The 10,311-nt window shown below is 41.0% G+C and overlaps 1 pseudogene; it reads left to right on the forward strand.

Annotated features, from left to right (window-relative positions):
* The first annotated feature begins 1,071 nt into the window (after nucleotides 1-1,071).
* LOC105868548 (sorting nexin-5-like) lies at nucleotides 1,072-9,432 on the forward strand (annotated as a pseudogene).
* Nucleotides 9,433-10,311: the final 879 nt, after the last annotated feature.

Below are 10,311 nucleotides of genomic sequence, written 5' to 3' on the forward strand. Positions count from 1 at the left end.
CCTTCAGTAGCCAGCGCCTCGGGTATAAGAATTGGACACAATCCAGCCACCCCCTTTCCTGCTGGGAACGCCAAGTTCCAAGGTCGTCCATGGACTGACTGGCACCCCCTGGTCATGGCACTGGGGGAGGGTCTCTCGCTGGCCGGCTCCTGGCCCTGACCCCTGGCTGCGCTCGGCTGGGCCCTCTGTCAACCCCGGGGAGTCGGGAAGCTGATCTCCCACTTTCCAGGCTGCCTTAGGCGTGAATGCCACCACCTTGGGTCTTGGTCTTGGTAACCTGGAGAGCTGCAGAGCTCATCCTTCATTCATTTTGCGTTCACATGCAGGCCACCAGCACACCCCTGTCTGTCTGTCCCTGACAGTTTGTCTCTGCCAGTCTCCCGGTAACTCATTTCTCTGGGATGCTTTGTGCCTATATCTAACTTTTTTGTCTTTTTCTCTGGGTCTGTCGTGGTTTCTGTGTCCCTTCCTCCCTCTCCCGCAGTTTCCTCCCATCCTTCTCCCTTTTATCTTCTCTTTGAGTCACTTGTATTCTCTAAGGCCAGAGGGTAAATTTTTCTATTATTATTACATTGTAATATAGAATGAAGTAATTATACAACTCACTATAAGTTGGGGACCTTTGCATTATGAGATGTTTGGCTTCCCTGGCCAGTGCCCATCAGATGTCAATATTGCCTCCCAGTCTGAAACCAACCAAAGTGGCAGGTGGGGGCGGGGGAGACACTCACACAGAGATGCAGGTGTCCAAGGCTAGGTGACAGTGTCCCACTTAGAACCACTGAACCAGTGGTAGAAATTGCTGGGTCTTAGCATACCAGGGTTTTACTGGCCATTGCCAAATTGTTCTTCAAAATGGTTCCCTCTGTTGTCAATTCCTGCCAGCCCTTGATTTTTATCAGTCTTGGTTATGAAACAGTGTGTTATGAGTTTGTGTAATTCCCTGTTCTATAAAGGTTAACTTTTTATTCATGAGTTTATTTGTCAAATATTTCTTCTAATACAAAATACATATTCACATTCTTGAATTGTCTAGTTCTAAAATTTCTTTTTTCCTCCTTTTAGGAGGTAGATGACTTCTTTGAGCAAGAGAAGGACTTCCTTATTAATTATTACTATAGGATCAAGGATTCCTGTGTGAAAGCTGACAAAATGACCAGATCTCATAAAAGTAAGTACCATTCATTCCCTAGCCACTTGGAGGTTTGCTATTGTGCCTGGTTTTGTTCCTCTAAAAAGGGCTATCCTTTTTTCTGCAGGTGCTGCTGGTGATTATGTTTGCACTACAGCCTGCTCACATAGCCTGGCTTTGGAAGAGCCCACGGTCATCAAAAAGTAAGTTTTTGTTGGAAAAGCATTTGCCATGACTTAAATGAAGACTTTTGATTGGTATACTTACAAAAATAATGAGTAATGACTACGTAGTGCAGTTCTGCTTTGGAGATGAGATACAAGTTCATTAAGGAAGGTCTTCAGCTCTCAAGTCTTATATCCTCTGTACCTACGACACTTCTAAGGCAGGAGGGGACTTAGAAAACCCTTCTGTAGATGAACAAATGTGGTAGCTGTTGCCAAAGCCTTTATTTCTGTCAAACTTAAATGTCTCAGTTTTAATTTTGGAAACTTACCTTTTATCTTCTGGCAGTTGGTGCTTGTCATTTTGCCTCGTAGCGTCCTGGACTCTATTGGTTTGGTTGTGGTGGTCGTGAAAATACTATAATCACCCCAGTCTGATCTTGCACTTATTTTTATACATGTTTTTCACAGTTTCTCCCTCCTGGGCATTTGTGGTGTAAGACAGCATTTTGCTTAACACCTATGGTTTTGAAAGAACAGGTGGTTTTACTTCTGATTTGAAATTGAAAGTCAAGTTAATGGCAGAAGACAAATGAAGTAGTAGCATATTCTATAGCTGTGATGGCCACAGCGGTAGCTCATTAGAACCTGACCTTGGTTAAAACAGCGTTGGTGGCTGATAAGAATTATCCTGGTCACATGGCAGGACGACGGAAAGGCCTCCAAGAGAGGTGCCACCAGGTGGCACTGTAAGCACGTACAGTTTATAATCATTCTCTACTGTTCTAGGCCAATTGGAATGAAAGAACTACTTTAAAGTGCTAAAGGCTAGAACGTCTGAGTTTATTCATTCATGTCTTGGGGTATTGATGAGATCATATTTCATAGCTTATTTAAGGCCTTAAACCAAAATGATGTGGATGTTTTCAGGTACCTGTTGAAGGTTGCTGAGCTATTGGAAAAACTTAGGGTAAGATTTTTGTGTCAGTCTTTATAATGCATATTTTATAATCTGTAGATTTCTGCCTCGATGGTGGTGACCTTTACTGTTTTTTTTTTTTTTTACTTACGCTTTGCATGAGCAAACCTTTACTGTTTTAAATAGAAAGTAGAGGGTTGAGTCTCATCAGATGAAGATTTAAAGCTGACAGAGCTTCTCCGATACTACATGCCCAACACAGAGGCTGCTAAGTTAAGACAGGTTGTTTTATTCATTGGAGCAGTACGATACCTTGCCATGAACAGAAGTCTCCTGTGAGGAGATATTTTCTCTTTGTTTAAAAGGGAAGTTAACTTTTATACTCAGGAGGAAGATAGGAATTTGTTAGGTGTGTTTGTGTAAATGATAGGCCTTTCTTTGGCCTTGTATCTTTCTTTAAAGCTTATATTGTTGGCAGCACTGTAGGAGTTGTACTGATACTAGTTTTTGGCATCATAGGTTATTGGATGTGGATATAAAATACTGCAAGGGCTATTTCTGAGGCAGAAAAGGTTGGGGGGTTTGTGAGGTTTTATCGAATTGTAGCTGTCTCTGTAGACTTTGAGCCACAAAGCATTACTTATGATAAACAAGACTAAGTGGTAAACAGAATATTGTTTGGGAATTAAACATGCATTTCTTAACTGTCTGAATTGCCCCAAACAAAAATTTTTAAGTTAATTTTACATGAAATATGCTAAATCAGGCAACATAAAATTAGGTAGGTAGGATTCTGTACCTTCTAAGGTTATATATAGCAAGGAGAAATGTCATCAGAAAGTAAAAATACATTTTTCCCAAATGGAGTACTTTTATTTTTGGTTAATTTGCCTTTTGACATGTTTTCTTAGTCTTATATTTGAACATTTTTAAATGCATTTTAGACTTTTAGCTTATTTTCTCCTTTCATGGAATCAAGAGCTCACTTTAAATTTTTTGAGTATACACAAAAGTAGATAAGATAGTTTCACCTGGCTTTAATTATCTATCGTGCCAGTTTTTAAGAACTGCATAATCTGTGCATCATAATTGCTAATTTTAGATGCTGAGGTATCCTCTTTGCTTATAAGATTTGTGAAGAATCTTTATTTCAGATTAGGTGGATCCCCAGGGTAGACTACCAGAAGCAGGGTTTGCAGGGAAGGTTCTATGTTTCTTACTATCTCATTGCCCAGTTGTATTTTAGCAGCATTTCACTTGACTGCCCAGCAATAACTGTACATGTGTTTTGATATACAGTGTTTAGTTTTTTGAAATTACCTACAGTTATTGAATCAACTGTGAAAAAATTCTTCTGTTTTTACTCTGTTGGAGTTTTCCCTTGGCCATATAAAGAATTCTGGAAAAAGCTCTCAACAATGCTGTCAGAGTTGCTCATCCCTATTGAAGCTGGAGATTAAATAATAACGGGAATGGGAGGTGTAGGGGTTGATTAGGTTCTTGCCATCTAACAATTTAGACAGTGCATTGGCACTGGGTACATGGTTAGAATGGTTTAGATATTTATTTGGTACTCCAGTTCTCTGTGGTTTTTTTATGTTGTACCTGTTAATTTCCTTCCCAGGATCTCTTACACAGACGCACCAAAGCCCTCATTGACTATGAGAACTCAAAGAAAGCTCTGGATAAGGCCCGGCTAAAAAGCAGAGACGTCAAAGTGGCTGAGGCACACCAGCAAGAATGCTGCCAGAAATGGGAACAGCTTTCTGAATCTGCAAAAGAAGGTCCAGCAGGGATATTCTTTTCTTTGGAAATAATTTCAAGCTTACAGAGGAAAAGTTGCACACAATAGTGCAAAAATCACCCATGTTCCTTCACCCGGCGTCATCCAGTGTCAGCACGTGGCCCTCATCTACTGTATCACTTGCACGCGCACGATTATTGTCACGCTTCCTGAGTGTTCGTAAACACTCTGGGGCTTTTTTGTTTTTGTTTTTTGTTTTATTGAACCATTTGAGATAAGTTGCATACATCACGGTTCTTTTATCCCTAAGAACATTGTTATATATGTTTCCTATGACTGAGGTCATCCTCTTACAACCCCACAATACAGTTATCCACTGCAGTAGACTCAACTCAGTCTACTGTCCGTATTCTCATAATGTTTGACCAATAATGTACTCCACTCCAAGAAACGGTCTGGGATTGCATCTGGTTATCTTACCTCTTAGTCCTTTACTCCGGAACAGTTCTTGTTCATTTTTATATCTAATATGCTAAGTATGTCATTGTTCCTGGGGTGTCTCTCTCCAGGCCCTTCAGCAGGTAGAGCCAGGAGATGTAGGTGTGTGTGCACACGCACAGAGTTGCACACATACACAGGTTTCAGGGGTCATGAGTCTACACTGACTTCTAGTCCATGTCCAGGATTCTTTCTTGCCTTCTCCTATTCCAGGGGACTTTTTCTTTTTTTCTGCATTTTTTTTTATTTTAGCGTATTATGGGGGTACAAGTGTTAAGGTTACTTATATTGCCCATGCCTCCCTCCCCCCCAGGGGACTTTTTAAATACAGCGTAACTTTATTGGGAGGTGGTACACCATTTGCATTGAACATGAATGTAATACATAGTTTTTCTTTCTTTTCCTTTTTCTTTTTAAAGAGACAGGGTCTCACTGTCACCCAGGTTGGAGAACAGTGGCCCGATCATAGTTTACTGCAACCTTGACCTTAGCCTCCCAAGTAGCTAAGACTATAGGCATGCACCACCATGCCTGGCTTATTTTTTTCTTTTTTAAATTTTATAGAAACTTCTATCTCACTATATTGCCCAGGCTGGTCTTGAACTCCTGGCCTCAAGCAATTCTTATGCCTTGGCCTCCCGAAGTGCTGGAATTACAGATGTGAACCACCACACCTGGCCATAATAGGTAGTCTTTACCCTAGAGGATCTTGCGGATCTTCTGTAGCAGTCTCAGAGGCCATGGAACGTTCCAGAACAAATGTTCAAATGTATCTCCCAGAATGTAATAATAGTAGGACACTGACTTGACTCAACCCCACCTCCCCCCTAAATAAATAAGCTTTCATGAAAATAGAAATCCCCATTTCATTTAGTTTTCTCAGATGTGTTTTGTTTTCCAGTGGTAGGAAAATCTAGGCATGTCTGGTAGTGTCCCTGTGATACCACTGAACTTTGTTCAGTAACGTGCTTGAAAGCTACCCGGCATGTCTAAACCCAGGCTTTCTGGGATTTGTCTTCCTTTGTCTACTCAGGACTATAATGCTTTAGATGTAAGGCACAGAGATTTTCTTTATTGGAACTTGGCAAATATCATGCAGACACACTCACCAGGCTGTTTTTGGGTTCTTCCAAAGTAACCTATGTATTTTGCCCCATTCTTAAATTCTTGTAGTTCTTTTTTTTTTTTTTTTTTAAAGAGCTAATAAGTTTATAAGGAAAAGCATGTACTTCAAAACTACTGAGTTGAAATCTTAGGTTGTTATATAGGCCAATTTAGTGGCTCTTGACAGTTTTAGAGGAGATAAAAGAAAGACCACAAAAGTCAGAATGGTGCCAATTTAGGCCTGTCTAAACTACCTAATTATCCTCTCGTGCTGTTTGGTTATATCCTCTTTATTCAAAGTGCAAGCCTAGGCATACTATACTAAAAGTATAGTATTCTGTAGAATGCTGAGACTATAAGTATTAACCTGTTTGCCTTTGCTATGAGTTCTTTCTAAGATTTGTATCTGAGCTGACTATACGAGTTGAGTCAGTTTAAGGAACATAGCACACATGGTGGTGAGGGCTGGCATGTTAGCGTGTATCTGTCTCCTGTGGTCCTGTGTGCAGATGGCCCGGACCTCTGGGCAGGTAGAGAGGCAGAAGGGGAGCTTATATTGCCCTCTGGGAAGACCTGTTGACCTAGGATGTCCAAGGGGTTGTCATTGCAGTGCTAGCACTATGGACCTATCACTGTAAAATTTGTGACTTTTTAATGTGGCTGCACTGTAGTTCTTTTGGGCAGTACTATAGAGACAGTGAGACAGGCGAGTGACTCTTCTGAGTACCTTGAGTACCAGCTGGAGCTACAAAGTTTTTTTTACCTGAGGAGTGATAAGCCAAAGTTTTACCAAAGTAAATCTGCAAGGCAGAGCTTCATGTCACAAACCTAATAAAGGGATCAGAGGAAGAGTACATATTTCTTGGCTTATTCCAATTTCCAATAGATTATTAATCCTGAATCCTGATAGTGGCAATAGGAAAAGAAAAGGTAGAACAGGGACATGTCTTACAGATCATATCCAAAGTAAATCCATCTTGAACATGAAAGTCACAGTTTTCTCCCCTTCTATTTTTTTTAATTTTTAAAATATTATATTTAATAAGCCATAATTGTGTTGCACTTATGGAGTGCAATGTGAGTTGGTAGACGTATTATATAATGTGAGATGATTAGATCAAGCTAGTCAACGTCTGTCTCCTCACTTAACATTTTTTGTGATGATAACATTTGAGATTTACCTGGTTATTTTGAAATATACATTACTACTGACTGCAGTCATCCTGCTGTGTGACAGATCCCAAAACTGTCCAGCTGAAGCTTTGTGCCCTTTGACCAGCAATTCCCTCGTTCCTTCACGCCTCTCCCTGCTGCCCCGCCCCTGCCCACCCCCATCTGCTGGTGACCATCATTCTTCTCTCTACTTAATTTCACCTTATTTCTTAGATTCCACCTATATGTGAGATCATTCAGTAGTTGTCTTTCTGTTCCTGGCTTATATTACTTTGCATAGTGTCTAGATTTAGATACGTTGTCCCAGATGACAAAATTTTGTTCTTTTAAAAGGCTGAATAGTATTGTGTATCTATTAATATATTACATTTTCTTCATCTATTGATGGACACTTACATTGATTTTATTTTTTTGAGACAGAGTCTCACTGTGTTGCCCGGGCTAGAGTGCCGTGGCGTCAGCCTAGCTCACAGCAACCCCAAACTCCTGGGCTCAAGCAATCCTCCTGCCTCAGCCTTCCGGGTAGTTGGGACTACAGGTATGTGCCACCATGCCCCACTAATTTTTTCTATATATTTTTAGTTGGCCAATTAATTTCTTTCTATTTTTAGTAGAGACATGGTCTCGCTCTTGCTCAGGCTGGTTTAGAACTCCTGACCTCGAGCAATCCTCCCGCCTCAGCCTCCCAGAGTGCTAGGATTACAGGGGTGAGCCACTGAGCCCAGCCCTTACATTGATTTTAATATCTTGGCTATTGTGAACATGGTAATGCAGATATCCCTTTACCATACAGTCTTCAGTTCCTTTGAGTATATTCCCAGAACAGGGATTTCTGGATCCTATGGTCGTTCTATTTGTGGTTTTTTGAGCGACCTCCATACCATTTTCCATAATGGCTGTATTAACCTCCATTCCCACCCGCACTATAGCAGGATTCGCTTCTCTCTGCATTGTTGCCACCTTCGTCTTTTGGATAAAATCCATTCTAACAGATGTGAGGTTATAATCTTATTGAGGCTTTAATTTGCATTTCCCTAGTCCTTAGTGATGCTGCATATATTTTCATGGGCCTGTTAGCCACTTTGGAGAAGAGTTGTCACCCTGTTTTCAAAAGCCAGTGGTGAACTTTGTCTGGCTCACCACCACCCCTCCTTCAACCCTGTCCTCGGTCGTTGTCACCTACGCTGCTCATCACGTGTTCCCCAGGTAGTCAACTGCCATTCTCCCAGTAGCGACGCTTGCTGACTGGGTGCTGCTGCCCACTTAGAGGTAGTGACGTCCACGTCACCACAGTGAGCGTAAGATGTTCAGTATGTGCTCGCAGTCCCAGAGATAATGTGAGAAAATAACGGTTGCATGTGAAACCTTTGGAGACTGTTAGGAATATTTGGAAGGTAAACTGAATATAAAACGTGTTTAACTTTTCTTGGATTTGTTTAACTATTAACTTTAACTATTTCTTTAACTTTAACTATTTCTTCCTATAGAACTGATAAATTTCGAACAGAAGGGAGTGGCAGCATTTAGAAAGCATCTAATGGAGATGTCTGAACTGGAAATAAAGCATGCCAGGGTAAGTGGTGTTTTTTTGTTGTTGGTTTTGGTGAGCAAGGGTGCTCTGCTAGGGGCCTCTGAGGAGTGTGGTGCTCCCCACACTGGATTTCTGGGGGTGGTTTCAGGACTCAGCTCAGCTCTGGAGTGCCACCTGGTTCAGGGCAGCTAGGTCAGGCCGAGAGGAGGGAACTGCCATTGGCTTCAGCTTTGGTTCAAGTAGGAAGACTTGAACATTGATATGTATTTTGGAAAATCCTTAATTTTGACTAGAACATAGATGTGTTTATAGTTACTTGCCTTTTGAAGTTAATGTGAGAACTTTGTAAAGCAATTTTTGCAGATTCCTGTATGGATATTTTTTATATCCTCATCTGTCATCTTACCCATGACTAATTTTTAGCAACCAGTCTTTCTAAGCCCTTCAACTTCATAGAACACTTTTTTTTTTCTTCTAAGACAGAGCCTTGCTCTGTCACCCAGGCTAGAGTGTCATGGCATCAACTTAGCTCACAGCAACCTCAAATTCCTGGGCTCAAGCAATCCTGCTGCCTCAGCTTGCCGAGTAGCTGGGACTATAGGCATGCGACATGGTGCCCAGATAATTAGTAAAGATGGGGTCTCGCTCTTGCTCGGGAACTCCTGAGCTCAAGGGATCCCCCTGCCTCGGCCTCCCAGAGTGCTAGGATTACAGGCATGAGCCACCTCGCCTGGGCAGAACAACTCATTTATATAGTTTTTAAGTTAAGACTTTAAAGTAAGCAGGACTGGCATGATCACATTTGGGAGGACACAGGTGGGGGCAGGTGAGGGCAAAGATGCTGTAGCTTTTTCGCTGGGAGCTTCTCCCAGCAACAAACAGCACAGACCCACAGAGAGAGCAACTCTTCCAGCATGATATAAGAATGAGGGGCAGGATGCAGTCAACTGATATTTAATGAAGAGTAGTGTCAGCCTAGTTTGGCTGGTGTCAGATCTCCCTTGTGAAAAGCCATGGCTATGTCTGTGGACTTGTGTTGTATTCTTACAGCTGTATAGCAAATCTTAGACTCCAGTGATTCATTGATCTGCCTTGGCTTTGTTTTCCCAGAGCAATGTCTCCCTCTTGTGGAGCTGCATATGCATTGACTTGTTCAAGAACAACTGATCTGCCTTTCTACTCTGAAGCAAGGAAATGAATGTGAAAGAAAGCCAAGCCTCACTTGCACTTAAATCATGACCATGGAAGACTTACTAGCTTTGACTTCAGTGTGAAATTATGTGAATAAATATTTTGATTTCTAAAAATCTTGACACTTAACCATGTTGGTTTAAAAATTTTTATTGCATGCTACTTGGACATAACTAATCTTTTCCTTATGCATTTAATATCTGAAAGTGGGCAGAATCTAAACACTGAGTTCCTCTATAGTTTGTCTTTAGTTACTAAGAAAGGATGTAGGAGACCTGTGCCTTTTGGAAACAAGTAAAAGCCATCGCCTGGTCACCTTGCCCGTGTTTGTCTCATGTTTTGTGTGCCCATGTCCCTACTAATTGTCAGGGAAGTGCCAGTTACAACAAATAGCTACTTTGTTACAGGTAAGACATTTCATTCCTTAATATATATATTTTTGCCCTAATACCCCCATAACCTCAAGTGTTTGTACTATAACAACAGCAAGAAAAATCTCATTTATCTTTATACACTATTTGCAGCTCCATTTTTATAGTTGGGATATAAATACTTGAGGGGGAAGAGATGTTATCTAAGGCTATATAGAGAAACAAATAATGGGGCCTCCTTTAGAAGATAGCCACTTCACCAATAAGAAAGATGTGAACTCCCCCCCAATGATAGTGGGAGATATATGCATTTGGACTTTTGTTTTTTTTATAAAGTATGTAATAAAATAATAAATCGTGCTATGGTATGAGTGTTTGTTCTAATCTTAACATTTTTGAATACTGCAGACCTTTTAAAGAAGTTCCCTACATCTGGGGTTGCCTGTTTTCTCCTGACCTTATTGAGGTTTGTGGTTTTTGCCAG

This window comes from Microcebus murinus, chromosome 16 (genome assembly GCF_040939455.1).
Source record: "Microcebus murinus isolate Inina chromosome 16, M.murinus_Inina_mat1.0, whole genome shotgun sequence".
Taxonomy (NCBI): domain Eukaryota; kingdom Metazoa; phylum Chordata; class Mammalia; order Primates; family Cheirogaleidae; genus Microcebus; species Microcebus murinus.